We start from the raw sequence: 16,700 nt of genomic DNA on the forward strand, positions 1-16,700 counted from the left end.
GTGTGTGTCTGTCTGTCTGCATGTGTGTGTGTGTGTGTGTGTGTGTGTGTGTGTGTGTGTCTGCATGTGTGTGTGTGTGTGTGTGTGTGTGTGTGTGTGTGTGTGTGTTTGCATGTGTGTGTGTCTGCATGTGTGTGTGTGTGTGTGTCTGCGTGTGTTTGTGTGTGTGTGTGTGTGTGTGTGTGTGTGTGTGTCTGTCTGTCTGCATGTGTGTGTGTCTGCATGTGTGTGTGTCTGCATGTGCGTGCGTGTGTGTGTGTGTGTGTGTGTGTCTGCATGTGTGTGTCTGCGTGTGTGTGTGTGTGTGTGTCTGCATGTGTGTGTATGTGTCTGCGTGTGTGTGTGTGTCTGTCTGTCTGTCTGCATGTGTGTGTGTCTGCATGTGCGTGTGTGTGTGTGTGTCTGTGTGTGTGTGTGTCTGTCTGCGTGTGTGTGTGTGTGTGTGTGTGTGTGTGTCTGTCTGCGTGTGTGTGTGTGCATTTGTGTGTGTCTGCGTGTCAATTTAGAATGTCTAGCAATGTGACGTTTTTGTACTACTAAACTAGCATCGCAAACACTTTGACATTTATTTTGCATGAAAATACATTTCATGAATCGTAGCGTAGCGGAAATGTCATCACTATTTTCCCCAAGTCGAACGTTGATTGGGAACCATCGTCGGTGGAACGGAATGGTACCTTGAATTTTGAACAGTGTAGACAAAGACAATTTGCCTGAGTCTGTGTAGTGTGTAGGAGTCTGAGACTCGTTTACGTTTCAATTTTTTATTTTTTCTCCACTTACTACACGTCATGCTCCATCCTTCGCTTCTGATAGAATTGCATCAATTAAAACAAGTAAATATAGAAAACAAGTCACGCTATCATTTTAAACCATCGTTCAATATCATTTTAAACCATCGTTAAATTAGCCAATAAACTTTTAAACATACACCGCTCAATGAACCACACCTCTGATGTTATGAATAAAAAATGTTTTTGAAAAAAAATCAGGAAATTATCAGCAAACCTGGATCAGGGTAAAGTGCATGTCCACGGTATCAAATTCATGATGTTGCTGGGTTTCAGGAGACAATACTTCATCTGCAAGTAATTCAAAATATGCTTATTTTTCGTCTTATAGTTGTTTTTCTCCATTAAATCTCAGGGACCTAACTTCAGGCAATTTTTGAAATAGCGAAAAATAAATAAAAACCCATGACCCATCACACATTAAGACCCCGCCTACTCCGGAAGGAAGCCAACGATGAGTCCACACAGCTTTAGATACAAACACTTTTCACAAATAAATACAGTAATGTATTTACTCAACAAGTATACATGAGAAAATTTAACTCGGCGTTAATTTAACAACGATGTTTGAACAGACTTTTACGCGATGGTTATACACCGCCAGAAACTGGCGGTTGTACTGTGTACACCATTCCTCCTATGGCGCTGAATTTAATACGAAAATATAATATTCCGTTCTCGTCTGTCGTTGTTTGAATAAATCTTTCTTTTCAAAGCGGGACATTATGTTGAGATTTCGAAGTGAACAAAATCTTAATAAATACGAACATTTTTTTTTCTTTCACCTCACTAAGTAAGAGCAAGGCCAAGAGTAAGAGACTGCTCGGCAAACGTTATGTTGGTATTACGTGTTGATCGGAATTTCATAAAGAGCAAGCGAGTTATCGCCGGCAACCTGAACAAATCACAAACTTCCACCACCCCCAGTCGATCGTCACTGTCAGGCCTGGTCAGCCGGTTCATGAAAAACAAGAGACACAATCATTCCCCCCATGTGAAGCCTGTGGCTGATTGGCTGTGTTGGACGTGACTTCACCACTGATGCAGTGCCCCCCATTACCAGTCAGCTGGTACTCGTTTTACTGACCTCGGAAAGATGACAGGCTGAATCAACCCACCTGGTGTTAATTCAATGGCATGACACGGACTCCAACTTCGGACCCCAAGATCTCAAGCCAAGCCCCCTGAACAAACACCAGGCTTTGGGAATACAGTAAATGTGTCCGTGAAAGGAGGAGGATGTGGTTACAGTAGTAGTACGGTACTAATGTGGTAATATTACTTTGTACAATCTGGAACTGTTATTATTTCTGTAAATCAATAGCTAGTAGCTTCACCGACAGCTATTCTACATTGAAATTGTAATTCTTTTTCAAGTTAGTACAGTAACATAAATTTCTCCTAACTTGACCTCTGCCATTGACCTCTTGACCCCATAATGCAATCCATTTATCTTTTCATGATTATACATACTTGTACCAAGTTTGACTGAGTTCCCTGCAGCCGTTCTTAAGTTGTCGCAGTAACGGAATTATTGTAACTTAATCTGACATTCGACCTCAAAACTTTATCCCTTCAATCTTTGCATCATCTATCTATAATTCCAGTAATCTCTGTACGTTTGTACGTTTGTACGTTTGTCTGTCTGTGACCGCTGTTTCTCGACAACCACGGGTCCGATATACTTTTAACTTGCCAGGTATATTGCTGGGGACCCGAGGATGTGCCTTTTCAAGGTTTCATATTAATCGGACAATTACTTACCGAGCTATGTCCAAAAAACGATTCAACCAATCAGAGAGCAGCGAACGATCGCGTGTGCCGAACGTGGCGGGCACACTCTGCCTCGGATGGCACATTTGAGAGCGTATTCATTTATTTCACGTTTGCAAACTATGTTGGCGTTAAACTATGTTTTACAACTAATAAAAACGAATTTGCGATTCATTCGCTTTCCTGCGCGTTTGTGCACGCGATGGCGATTTCTTTACCAAACTCCGGAAGCCGTTCGCTTTGGACCAAACCATTGCATGTAAATAGAGGGGGGGGGATTGTCACCACTCGCAAGCCGTTCGCTTTGGACCAAACCATTTCATGTAAATAGAGGGGGGGGATATAATTTTAGATATAGATATAGTACGGGCATGCCCTAGTCTATCTATAATTCCAGTAATCTCTGTTTGTTTGTACGTTTGTACGTTTGTTTGTTTGTCTGTGACCGCTGTTTCTCGACAACCACGGGTCCGATATACTTTAAACTTGCCAGGTATATTGCTGGGGACCCGAGGATGTGCCTTTTCAAGGTTTGAAATTAATCGGACAAGTACTTACCGAGCTATGGCGATTTAGCCGTTCGCCGTTCGCTTTGGCGTTGCGAATGGACCAAACCATTGCATGTAAATAGAGGGGGGGGGTTCTGTGGTCGTTGCGAATGGACCAAACCATTCATGTAAATAGAGGGGGGGGGGGGGGGTTCTGTGGTCGTTGCGAATGGACCAAACCATTTGATGTAAATAGAGGGGGGGGATTGTCACCGTACTCGCAAGCCGTTCGCTCTGCCTTTGGCTTTGCGAATGGACCAAACCATTCCATGTAAATAGAGGGGGGGGATATAATTTTAGATATATATATAGTACGGGCATGCCCTAGTCTATCTATAATTCCAGTAATCTCTGTATGTGTGTTTGTTTGTATGTTTGTCTGTGACCGCTGTTTCTCGACAACTACCGGTCCGATATACTTGAAACTTGCCAGGTATATTGCTGGGGACCCGAGGATGTGCCTTTTCAAGGTTTTAAATTAATCGCAGAAGTAGTTACCGAGCTATGTCCAAAAAACGATTCAACCAATCAGAGAGCAGCGAGCTATCACGTGTGCCGAACGTGGCGAACAGACTCTGCCTCGGATGGCACATTTGAGAGCGTATTCATTTATTTCCCGTCGGCAAACTATGTTGGCGCTATGTTGGCGTTAAACGATGTTTTAAAACTAATTAAAACTAATTTGCGATTCTTTCGCTTTCCTGCGATATGCGACCTTCCGGAGCTCCTGTGAGAGCGTGCGCCATTACGGATAGTACGGGTACGGGCATGCCATATGTTGGCGTTAAACTATGTTTTAAAACTAATTAAAACCATTTCATGTAAATAGAGGGGGGGGGGGGGGATTGTCACTGTACTCGCAAGCCGTTCGCCGTTCGCTTTGGCGTTGCGAATGGACCAAAACATTTCATGGACCAAACCATTTCATGTAAAGCGTTCGCCGTTCGCTTTGGCGTTGCGAATGGACCAAAACATTTCATGGACAAAACCATTTCATGTAAATAGAGGGGGGGGATATAATTTTAGATATATATATAGTACGGGCATGCCCTAGTCTATCTATAATTCCAGTAATCTCTGTGTGTCTGTGTGTGTGTCTGTGTGTTTGTCTGTGACCGCTGTTTCGCGACAACTACCGGTCCGATATACTTGCAACTTGCCAGGTATATTGCTGGGGACCTGAGGATGTGCCTTTTCAAGGTTTCATATTAATCGGACAAGTAGTTACCGAGCTATGGCGATTTCTTTACCAAACTCCGCAAGCCGTTCGCTTTGGACCAAACCATTGCATGTAAATAGAGGGGGGGGGATTGTCACCGTACTCGCAAGCCGTTCGCTTTGGACCAAACCATTTCATGTAAATAGAGGGGGGGGGGGGATTGTCACCGTACTCGCAAGCCGTTCGCTTTGGACCAAACCATTTCATGTAAATAGAGGGGGGGGATTGTCACCGTACTCGCAAGCCGTTCGCTTTGGACCAAACCATTTCATGTAAATAGAGGGGGGGGATATAATTTTAGATATATATATATAGTACGGGCATGCCCTAGTCTATCTATAATTCCAGTAATCTCTGTGTGTCTGTGTGTGTGTCTGTGTGTTTGTCTGTGACCGCTGTTTCGCGACAACTACCGGTCCGATATACTTGCAACTTGCCAGGTATATTGCTGGGGACCCGAGGATGTGCCTTTTCAAGGTTTCATATTAATCGGACAAGTAGTTACCGAGCTATGGCGATTTCTTTACCAAACTCCGCAAGCCGTTCGCTTTGGACCAAACCATTGCATGTAAATAGAGGGGGGGGATTGTCACCGTACTCGCAAGCCGTTCGCTTTGGACTAAACCATTTCATGTAAATAGAGGGGGGGATTGTCACCGTACTCGCAAGCCGTTCGCTTTGGACCAAACCATTTCATGTAAATAGAGGGGGGGGGATTGTCACCGTACTCGCAAGCCGTTCGCTTTGGACCAAACCATTTCATGTAAATAGAGGGGGGGGGATATAATTTTAGATATATATATAGTACGGGCATGCCCTAGTAATACATAATTATACGAAGTTTGGTGAAAATTATGTGAATGGTTCACAAGTTAGCTTGGTAACTGTATTTATACTTCCACTTTTACATTATGGTGTATTATGTGTAGGCCTAGATCAGCGACAAAAAATCTCAATTCAATTCATTTTAAATTCAGGCTGTAACACGACAAAATGTGAAAAAGTCAAGGGGTGTGAATACTTTCTGAAGGCAGTGTATATGTGTGTATATATACATATACCGATATTATATTAATACACACACTGCCTATCGAAAGTCTACACCCCGAATCAATTATTTTCACCTTTTGTTGCCTTATATAGCCTGGAATTAAATCAGATCTTTTCCACCCTTATTTACACATCGTAACCCACAACTTTCTGCAAATTTCAGAAAAACAAATCCTACAAATTTCAGAAAATTAAAAGTACAAAACTCAAGAAGAGGAGTAGGGAGGGAGGATTGAGGAGTGGGGGTTGGGGGTGGGAAGGGGAGAAGCAAAGCGAAGGGGAGAAGGGAGGGGAATGGTGTGGAGGGGAGAGAGAAGGAAGGGGTGGGAGGGAAAGAGAAGGGAGGGGTGGGAGGGAGAGAGAAGGGAGGGGTGGGAGGGAGAGAGAAGGGAGGGGTGGGAGGGAGAGAGAAGGGAGGGGTGGGAGGGAGAGAGAAGGGAGGGGTGGGAGGGAGAGAAGGGAGGGATGGGAGGGAGAGAGAAGGGAGGTGTGGGAGGGAGAGAGAAGGGAGGTGTGGGAGGGAGAGAGAAGGGAGGTGTGGGAGGGAGAGAGAAGGGAGGTGTGGGAGGGAGAGAGAAGGGAGGTGTGGGAGGGAGAGAGAAGGGAGGGGTGGGAGGGAGAGAGAAGGGAGGGGTGGGAGGGAGAGAGAAGGGAGGGGTGGGAGGGAGAGAGAAGGGAGGGTGGGAGGGAGAGAGAAGGGAGGGGTGGGAGGGAGAGAGAAGGGAGGAGTGGGAGGGGAGAGAGAAGGGAGGGGTTGGAGGGAGAGAGAAGGAAGGGGTGGGAGGGAGAGAGAAGGGAGGGGTGGGAGGGAGAGAGAAGGGAGGGGGTAGGGAGAGAGAAGGGAGTGGAGGGAGGGAGGGTTGGGGGGAGAGGGGAGGGGAGTGGGGGGAGGGGGAGGGGAGAGAGAAGGGAGGAGGTAGGGAGAGAGAAGGGAGGAGGGAGGGTAGGGGAGAGGGGGAGAGGGGGGAGGAGAAGGAGGGAGAAAGGTGGGGGGAGAGTGAAGCCTTATCGCATGTCGCTATACTGTATACTCTGGGAGGGAGGGTTGTTGCGAGGAGGGGAGTGGGAGCGAGGAATAGAGAGAGGGGGGGAGTGATAGGAGGGGGAAGGGGAGAGGGGGGAGAGAGAGAGAGGAGTGGGGAGACAGAGATGGGTATAGGAGAGAGTTGGGGAGGGAGAAGGGAGGGGAAAGGGTTAGGGAGGGGAAAGGATTAGGGAAGAGAAGGGGGGGGGGGGGGAGATCTGAGGAGGAGGAGGGGGGAGGAGAGAGAGCAAAGCCTCACTATGTGTAATTTTCCACACCTGGAGTGGGGGAGGGGCAGGTCCGAGTAGGGTAGTAGGAGCGAGGGAAAGAGAGAGGGAAGGGGATGGAGAAGAGGGGAGGATGGGGAGGGGAGGGAGAGGAATGTGGAGACAGAGAGGGTTGGGGCAGAGAGAGGGGTGTGGGAGAGACAGAGTGTGATATGAGAGAGACAGAGAGGGTGGTGGAGAGACAGAGAGGGTGCGAGTCAGAGATGGGTGGGGGAGAGACATTAAAAAACCCCGCTTTCAATTCCTTCCAACCCATTTTCTGTCACCTTTAATTTTCCATGTATAATTTTTAAACTAACATATGCATTGTTAATCCGACGTGTGCAAACAGCATGGGGCTATCACCACAGGTCTCTCTCACAATACCGCCCGTCGCTTCACTGAATATGAAGGAAGGATCTTTTTCATCGTAAGTTTTATGGCGTTTTTCAGAGCCATGAGGCTCCATATACGCCCTGCTTCTCGATATAACATCGGTGAACGAAGGAGCCTTTCGAGTTCAGATAATCTATAGCTGAGTTTCTCTGTGATGCTTTCTATTGTTGAAGAAGAAGAAATATCAGAAGCAGACTTTCTCTGTAAAGCTTTCAGAGTTTGAATAAAACGTTTCTCGTTGTTTGAAGATCTGGGTGGTGGATGTTGCCAGAAAATGCAGAGAATTAGAAAATTTGTTGTTTTTTTCATTGATGTTTTGACATTCTTATTAATAGCTGTTTCTCCATCATGTTTTGAGGAAGGTGAAGAAGAAGAAGCGCTAATGCTTTATTCACGCTGTTTCTCCGTATTCTTTGTTTACAATTGCAATAATGAAATATGATAAATGGGAATAAAGTTGAATCATTTTGCAACTTGAAAAAACACCTTATCCTGTGGAGGTGTGAATTAAGGAAACAGTGCAGAATGAGAACAGCCTTCTTTACATAAATACACTGAGTTATAAGAATCGTTAATTTTTCATATGTCACTCCAGATTTCGATACTTATTAAGTGTATGGGATCCATTCATCAAATCTGAATCCAAATTCGGATTATATGCTTTAATTATTCCGTGAGAGTCGATGGTGTTTCCAAGCCAAGGCACATTTCAATAGGCCGAAACAAAATGGCGGCTTAAGAACCCAGCGATGTCATGGAAGGCTGACCAAGATGGCCGACCATCATTTTGGTGAGGCTTATTTTGATTTTTTGTTTTGAGCACACTTTTATTCATCTTCAAAAGCGATGCTTAAACATACCCGAACACCCAGTTTTCATTCATACGCTCCCTTTGAGACCGAGAAGTGTGCATGCAAAGTTTGGGGCCGCTAAGTTTCATCGTTTTGGACACACACACACACACACACACACACACACACACACACACACACACACACACACACACACACACACACACACACACACACACACACACACACACACACACACACCCTTTTATTATAGATATATCTATACATATATAAATTGTTATGGCCACGGGTTTACTACGAGGATGATCCCCCTCAAACTTACTGGGCCTGAGGCCACTGATCACGAACAACTTCATACCACTGTGGGTTAGTAGGCAACCGTGAGCACAAATTGGTCTACCACCTGGTCCCAAGCTCTTCCATATGACCACCGTTTACCTGCGGCTTTCCAATTGGGGGGACGCGCCCGTCGGCTATTCACCAATCCTATCTTAATTGGATCTTAATAAGGGCGGCCGAGCAACTGCTGATGCATGCCGGACTGAACGAGCCAATCAATTGGAGAATTATAATCTCCCAATCTAACCGAATGTGCAAACAGCACTGGATCAATGGGGAAATGACAAACACAGACAGATTGGAAAGGAACGTTAACAAAGGATTTATTATGTACAAACAGGGATAATTTTAAATGTGGGATCATGCAAAAAGAAGGGGAGAGGTTTAATGGTCAGCTTTAATGTTCAAGGATGGTGGGGAAGGGGTACACGCAAAGGGAACAATGGGGGAATGCAGATCGAAAATGTACAAGTGATCGCAAGCAATGGGGAGTGCAGCGATAGCTACAAACCAAAGGAAATGGGCGTGATGCAGACTTGATCTTATGCCTTACCTACCAGACATACACAATACAGGGTACCCGCCAGACTATCCACGGAGGGAGAAAAGAACAGAAGATAGAAAAAGTATGAGGGTCAACAGCTTCTTACTCCCCGGCTGGAAGCAGTTGTGCTTCTGCAGCCCAGATGCTAAAGGAGGGGTCAAAATGGGGGGCAATGCTTGTGGTGTCTAGTGGTGCAGTAACTGTAGAGAATGTGATGTCATGTGTGGGGGTGCGCATGTGTGGGGATGCGTCAAATGCAGATGTGTAAGAATCCAAAAGATATGTGTATGCATCACTTGCTTCGGCCGTAACATGCGCCTAACAATGCACCCGCTCCATCTGTCCCAATGCTTTGACTCCCGGCCCGAACCGCAAATGCGTGCACCACCTCTCGAGAGGAACTAAAGGGAAACTTCTGGGATATAAAGCAGGTTGACGGTTGGAATTTGGCGTGTCATTCAAATGCCTTTTGGCGCACTTTGACGACCACTCACACACACAGCACGGAGCTATTAAACTAAAATACGAAAAATACAATTGCCCTCAAGAAAATGGGGAAAAACCTCTCTAACCCTCACCAATGCATTCTATCACATTCTAACCCACTACACAAGGGAAAGGGACTACTCTTATCTTATATTATGGAAATAACGACCCGAGGACCTGTGTGTTGGGTGCCATTGCCTTCTGTGCCAGTTCCTCAAACTGCAGCAACATATTTTGTCGCCTGTGTCCTCTTTTTTTAAATTAAAATATGGTAATCCGATACGTGCTGATTTCTTGCTTGACGTTCAGTATTTAAAAGGAAAGAGCACGGACAATACCCATCAGTTGGCATCCATGGGGAGGAGGAAAGTCCTCCTAAGTGCCCCGCTGAGTTTGGCAAGGAAGGCGGTGCCATTGTTGTGATGTCGCCAGTACCCAGAGTATCCTGGGAAGTGACGGTAGTGACGGCAGTTCCCCAAAGCTCACTTTGGGCTGTGTTGTGTTTGTCTCATCAGTATGTCTGTGCGTGTGAGTGGCAGCTCCATGACGATTCTTACCCCTTGTATATAAACAAGACCGAAAGTCTAACAGCGGCGTAGCCGGGATTGTTTGATACATTAGTTGAAGATATATGTGATGACGTAGTGTGACACAAAACTGCCGCTACTTTTTTTCTTTTTTTTTTTTGTATACAGAGTCGAGGCTCGTGAAAGAGCTAACACTTATCAAACAAACAAGCAAACAAAGACACAAAGAAGACATATTTTAACGTATAGTACTTGGCAGTCACCACGAAGGGATTAGTGTAACGATTACATTTATTATAATATAAACGATACGTTATCATCATTACGAAAATGATATTACAATTAAAAAACCAAGGCTAATTCCTTACTTCCGCTTATATCATTGATTCATGGATCCTGACAAAATCTCACTCTTACGATGTCTCTCCGAAAAGACCGACTGGACAACCCTCCCATCCACTTTCTGAATAATCATCTCCAAGAAGTTCTGTCACTCAAACTTTTGGGTCTCACTATTTGCCATGATCTTTCCTGGGAAAACCACATTTCAAATCTGGCCTCCAAAGCCAGTCGCTGACTGTGCATCCTCCATCGTGCGAAGTCCTTCCTTGGCACACTTGAGCTCCTCACCACATACAAGGCTTTCATCCGCAGCTCAATGGAGTACTGTTCTCCCCTCTGGGCCGGTGCTCCTGCCTCACACCTAGCTCGGCCAAAGCTTTCAGAATCATTGGAAGCTCCCGCGATGAAGCCAACTACGAGGGCCTTTCACTTACTCACCACAAGCAGGTTGGTGGTCTTTCTGTCTTCTACCGACTCCTCTCCGGCCTTGCCCACCAGCTCCCTCTGGGCTCTGTCCCCCAAATATTCCTACAGGTCGCACAAGATCTGCCTGCAACCCTCTTATGGTTAAACTGCCAAAATCAAGACTCTCTGCTCACCTTCACTCCTCTTTTCTCCCGCCTCTGGAATAAGCTCCCTCACTCTCTTCAATCCCACTCCTCCCTCCAGGTCTTTAAAACAGCTGTTCACCACCATCTCTTATCTTCCCCCATTCAAAACCTTGATCTTTTCTACCCCCGCTAATTTCACCCCAGATCCACTTTTTTGAAATACCAACTTCTTTCCTGGAAGTCCTTGCAGTGTCCTTGTGTTTTATACTTCTTCCACCCCACCCCCTCTTGCCACGCCTCCTCCCCCCAAGGCCTTAGGCTTCATGCTTCATGCCTCACCTTCGGACCACTTCAGACAAATTAAGCCCAGGTTTCTTAATACAGTCATGTATCGTTTCAGTAGTATCGTTTTCGTAATAATAATAATATCGTGTAACGGATTTGGAAATTGTGTGTGTAATTTGAGGTAAAGCTTGTAAATATCACCCTCCGTAATGTAAAGAAAGGTCAAAGGTCGTCCGTAGTTAGGCCACCGCAACACGTAGCCAATCATAAATTCCCTCGGTAGTTATGTCCCTAATCTATGTAGTTGAAGGCTCTGTTTCCCATTAAATTGACACTTCATTGCACCGAATTAAATAAGGTAGATCCCTCTGACATGGTATCTTCAAAGTGCCAGCTTTCGCCACTTTGCTGCATTTTAACTCCGTTACGCCACTTTGCTGCATTTTGCCTCCCTTACGCCACTTTGCTGCATTTGACTCCATTAGCCACGTGGTTAAGCCTCGGAGAAGAAAGGCGTGTCTCCGCCCTCGTGATCGGAAGGAGTGAGCGGCACCAATCCACCAACCAAGAACGAGGGGTTTGGCTTGAGAGGGTGGAGAGAGAACGCTTGGGGGAGGTTCAAAAAGGTCGAGGGTGTGGCCTATAAAGACTAGGCTGGGCCAAATCAGGGGTGATTTTCAATTTTTCATACTACAAGGTTGTAATTTACCTAAAAGTTGTGGCTGGTAACAGAAACAAAACCATGAATTTTTTTTTCAAAAATATTGACGTCTTACGGTAAAACAGCCCTTTACCATAGCAACCGTTACAGACGACTCAAAAAATTCTTAAAATCGATGATTTCTCAGGCTGTGTGTGACCCCCAGAGTTGATTCTGGTACCAAAAGATTCAGAATTGAAAGCCAAGGATGATTGGATCGCTTAACAATGTCTGTGACACAATTCAATACAACTTTTATCCCAAAAACTCATTTTTATCTCAAATTTAAGGCATTTGTTTGAAAAAAAAATGAAACTTTTGCTTTTTAATCATAGGATAATCATTAATCAGAGCTATAGTCAAATTAAATGTACTTTAAATTAACTTTTGTCATTGATTAAGCTTTTTTGTCTCAAATTTAAGGTCTGACATTGAACATTGATAACAAAATAAAAAACCTAGTCCCAATTGTAATCAATGGAGGCCAATGACTTCTTAGTCACAACCTCAGTGGATGTTGCCAGTCCATGCAGCTTCTCCCTGACGCCATTCACAACCCTGGAGCTGCGCCTCAGATGTGGGGGCCTTGTTAGTGTTCAAATCTGTGGCGAGTCCAAGTGTCCGCTCTGCTGCGTCATTGACAACTGGGAGTTTGGCCACAACTTCCTTGCCATGACGATAGCTGTCTGCGGTGGGCCACTGTGCAACGGGGAGCTTGACAAAACTGGAGTCAATACCCAAGAGTTCAAACATGCTCCAAGAGTCGTAACCAACAGTCTTTGAGGGCTTTACTCCCCAATTGCTGTGAGGCTGGCATCTCCTGTATCATGTTATGTGCAGTCCCATGGTACCTGAGCATAGCCCTTCTCATAGTCTGCTTGTCAGATGACGTTCTGTCCGAGAAGAGTGCCAAAGAGACCAATCTCTCTGAGAGGTACCACAAATGGTTTTGTAGCTTCTCTCGGGCCACAGTCACAAAGGACAGAAATTTGGCAGGCCACTTTGTTGGATTATTTGCGATACTGGCCTCAGCCTTGAGGAGGTTCTTCATCAGGTACAGGTCGTTAGATGGTGCACCTGCAGCACTGGTACATGTCAACCACGCTTTAGTGTAGAAGACTGACATGAATGCAGCGAGACTGGTTATGTCTTCCAGCTCTTCGGGTGTGTAGATATCTCCCAGCTGCCAACGGAAGAGTGCCACCTTTATAGTGTATAAAGTCTTGCTCATCAAACGGGCGTGGTGGAATGCCCCAGGAGTTTTGATAGTGATGGTCCTCATACCATCAGGGACAGTCCCTCCAAGAAACAGCAGTGTGAGGTGTGCCAGCTCCAGGTAGTCGTGTCGAAGAGTCTCCTTTGTGCTATTGTCCATCCACGTCTGAAGGAAGGTGATGGTGGCATGTACATGGCCAGCCAGCTCTCTCTGTTGAGCAGACACCTCGACCAATGTGTAGTTGCCCTGGTCCAATTCACTCCAAGTGTTGAGCAGTCGCTTGAACAGCTGTTCATTAGGTCCTGTGGTGGGGCCATACACTATTGAGCAAGACGCCCCTCCAACCAATTCGTGGATGTGGTGCCGACACGCCAGTTGCAGAAGACTCCTGCCAAACTCAGTCTCCAGTCTTAGTACGACTCCACTCTTGACCCCAGAGTTCACTGCCGTTGTATCGAAGACAAGAGCGCCTATCCTTGATGTGTGCAAGAGCACCTTGAACGCCCTGATGAATGGTTACAGTAACAACCGAAAGCAGGCATTAAAATTAATGATTGTAAGCTGCTTTTGTTAACTTTTTTTTATTGAAATGAAGATGGCCAAATTTAAACAACGTTATAACAGTTATAAAAACTGGACAATACAATGTTGTAAAAGACAATTTAAAGTAAATTTAATCTGATTAATGGTTATCCTATGATTAAAAAGCAAAATTTTCAATTTTTTTCCATAAATATGCTTGAAATTTCAGACAAAAATCCGTTTTTTGGTTAAAAGTGGTATTGAATTGTGTCACAGACATTGTTAATCTAGCCAATCATCCTTGGCTTTCAATTCTGCATCTTTTGGTACCAGAATCAACTCTGGGGGTCAAACACAGCTTGAGAAATCGTCAATTTAGGCATTTTTTGAGTCGTCTGTAACTGTTGCTATGGTAACGGGCTGTCTGACCGTAAAACGTCAATATTTTTGAAATTTTTTTTCATGATTTTGTTCCTGATACTCACTCACAACTTTTAGGTAAATTACATTGAATTAGGAAAATCACCTCCGATTTGGCCCAGCCTAATAAAGACCGCCGCGGGACGCCTTGCGAGGGAGAGCTTGAACGAGAGGGCTGTGAAAACCAAGCTGGAGAGGGAGAGACCCCCAAAAGAGCACGCGACGCAGCAGCAACAGCAGCTTGAAGCAGGGGAGCTCTAACCGCAGCGGTGTGAACCAGTGCAGCTTTGGTAACCGCGGCAGCGGACGCGACCGCAGCGTGGGCGTCTGACGACGGTGCCGAGGTGACCGCGAAGGAACGGCGGCCGGCCCGACCGTGCTCCAGCTCGAGCTGAACCTTCTCCCTCCAGCCAATCCACCCTGCAATTCCCCATTCGTGTGAGTCTGTCTTTGTTTGTTTTGTCCTTGGGTTTCTAAGTAAGACTGTTAATAGGTAAGCTAATGATTTCACTGTGTCTTCTGCTCCTTCCATTTCCCTGTATATAACCTTGACTGCTCTTTTTGCTTTGGTTTGTGTAAATAATTAATAAATCCTGTTATTCCTCCGTACTTCTTCTTCTTCTTCATTCTCGTTCGGTCACTTTAGTGGTTTCAATATTGAGTGTACATGGCGCGATTCGACCAACGTTCAGGATCGGGTTTAGTGAAGGCTAATGACTCGAACTTCGGGTTGCTAAAAACCGCTCGGCAACTAGACCATCCAAACCGGGGTTTGAGCGGTACTTGTCTCCCTAGTCTGCGGAGGGACGGATAAAGGTATTCGGGATAAACCCTGGACCCATAACCCTGATCCGTTCCATCCCGCGGGATAGCGTTACAAGTGCCAGGAGCGGAGCCGGTCAGCTTAACAAGACAAGGGACTAACCACCCCTTGCTAAGGGGGAAGAGCCGTACTCCGTATCCGTAACAATAGTCAATATAACCATAATACTTTAATCCCAATGTCGTGAATGGAAAGTTAATGGATTGAAGCGGTGTATGTATTTTATTTTATTTTAGGTGAGGAAGGTGAGGCATGAAGAAGAAGGTGAGGCATGAAGCCTAAGCCATCTCCTTCCCACAGATCTCCCGATGTCCCTGCTCTCAAATGTTGTGTTTGTGCTTCCCCTTCTCTCCCCATCTTGTCTACCGCTCCCCTTATTATATGTTTTATGTGTCTGATTTTTTTTGTGTGATAAATGTTAGCTCTTTCACGAGCCTCAATCTGTATAACAAAATAAAATAAAATAAAATACATACACCGCTTCAATCCATTAACTTTCCATTCACGACATTGGGATTAAAGTATTATGGTTATATTGACTATATTATTATTATTATTATTATTACGAAAACGATACTACTGAAACGATACATGACTGTATTAAGAAACCTGGGCTTAATTTGTCCGAAGGTGAGGCATGAAACCTAAGGCCTATACGTACCATATTGTTAGAAGACCCGTGACGTCTATGCTTTCGATATTTGATGGTCATTTTAGCAATCGGTTTGTTTGTGCTTCACACTCTATTAAAAACGTAAAGATTGAGCATGGAGATTGTGATATATGACAGGTTCGACGATATGTTCGGCCTGAACAAAATTGGAATTAAAATGGCGGTGTGCGAAGTCAGCCGCCGTACTGCCATAATGACATCAGAGGTAATCACATCACCCTGTCATGTGACCACCCTTAGCTCTGATTGGTATATGTTTGAGAGGACATACGGACGGACTGTTCTAGATGGCTTTGCCCAATGGGCTACGCCGTAAAAATGTATTCAAAGGTCGTTTATATGCCGACATCGATGTGTTATTAACTTAAACAGCACATCTGCAGATAAGTTAAGCAACTAATCATTCTGACTGATGAAAAACCGATAATGTTTAAACAACTTAATCCATTATGGTGATGAAATCAGAGTGAGAATAATTCGAAATTTTCAAAATGTTTCATTTCACTTAGTTTAAGTGGAGATTGAAACCAAAGCAAACAAGGATGGCTGAAAATGGGTGGAAGGATGGCCTCGAGGAATGCACACTCGCCTCTAAGCTGTCTAGCCTGGGTTTGAATATTGGCCCAGCTATAAACTGCCAGCTTGGTGTTTCACATGCAGGGCAAGGCATCAATGTGTGTGCTCTGTCCATTTTAATTGCTGATCATCAAACGAGGAAGCAGCACGTACCATTTTAAAAGTCTTTGGTGTGACTCGGCCGGGTTCACGACGACCTCCCAGACTCAGAGCAGACGCTGACAATTACTCCACCGAAGCCTTCGGATATTAATTTACTGATTTTTCTTTTATTAAAAAGTAACATTTTCACGGAGTAAGGCCTGTACCAAGGGTTGTCCCATCCAGCTGCTGCAGTGCAATGGCTGCTGAAATCAGTCCAAAGGAAGAAGACAATGTTCAGGTGATCTGTGTACGAAAGAACGGTACCTATGCATGATGAAATGGGGCTGACAGGGTGGCCCAGAGGTACGCATACTCGCCTCTAAGCTGTCTATCCTGGGTTTGCATCTCAACCCAGCCCATAACCCTAGCTAAGAAACTGCGTCAGTAACACTGTGTAACATAACGGAGTATGGTACATCAGAAGTGCAAAATGTAGTTTGAATCTCTTCATAATCTTCAATATAATCGACTTTCACACACCTCTTCAGCCCAACAATTAATTGAGCAAAACCTTTGCAGTTTTTTGTTTTTTTTGACAAACAGTTTTTATCAACTCACCCAATTTTGAAAGTCTACAAAGCCTTTTCACAAATCCAAACTAGAACGACACTCAGTAGTGAGCATACCTCCACCTGGTTGGCCATATCACTCAATGGTGAAGAATTACTTTAAA

At 45.0% G+C, this 16,700-nt stretch overlaps 1 protein-coding gene across 3 annotated transcripts in view; it reads right to left on the reverse strand.

The window, feature by feature from the left end:
• The window catches only part of PEX6 (peroxisomal biogenesis factor 6), a 98,062-nt gene extending 96,832 nt beyond the window's left edge, over positions 1-1,230 (reverse strand). For 2 of the 3 annotated variants that reach the window (XR_013624531.1, XM_068129103.2), the window contains exon 1: positions 1,009-1,230. The gene's annotated coding sequence lies outside the window, so the exon portion shown is untranslated. The remainder of the gene's footprint in view (positions 1-1,008) is intronic. The other variant, XM_068129104.2, reaches the window with a different exon arrangement.
• Positions 1,231-16,700: the final 15,470 nt, after the last annotated feature.

The sequence above is a fragment of the Myxine glutinosa genome, chromosome 9, assembly GCF_964187855.1.
Source record: "Myxine glutinosa chromosome 9, kmMyxGlut1.1, whole genome shotgun sequence".
In the NCBI taxonomy this organism is placed as follows: domain Eukaryota; kingdom Metazoa; phylum Chordata; class Myxini; order Myxiniformes; family Myxinidae; genus Myxine; species Myxine glutinosa.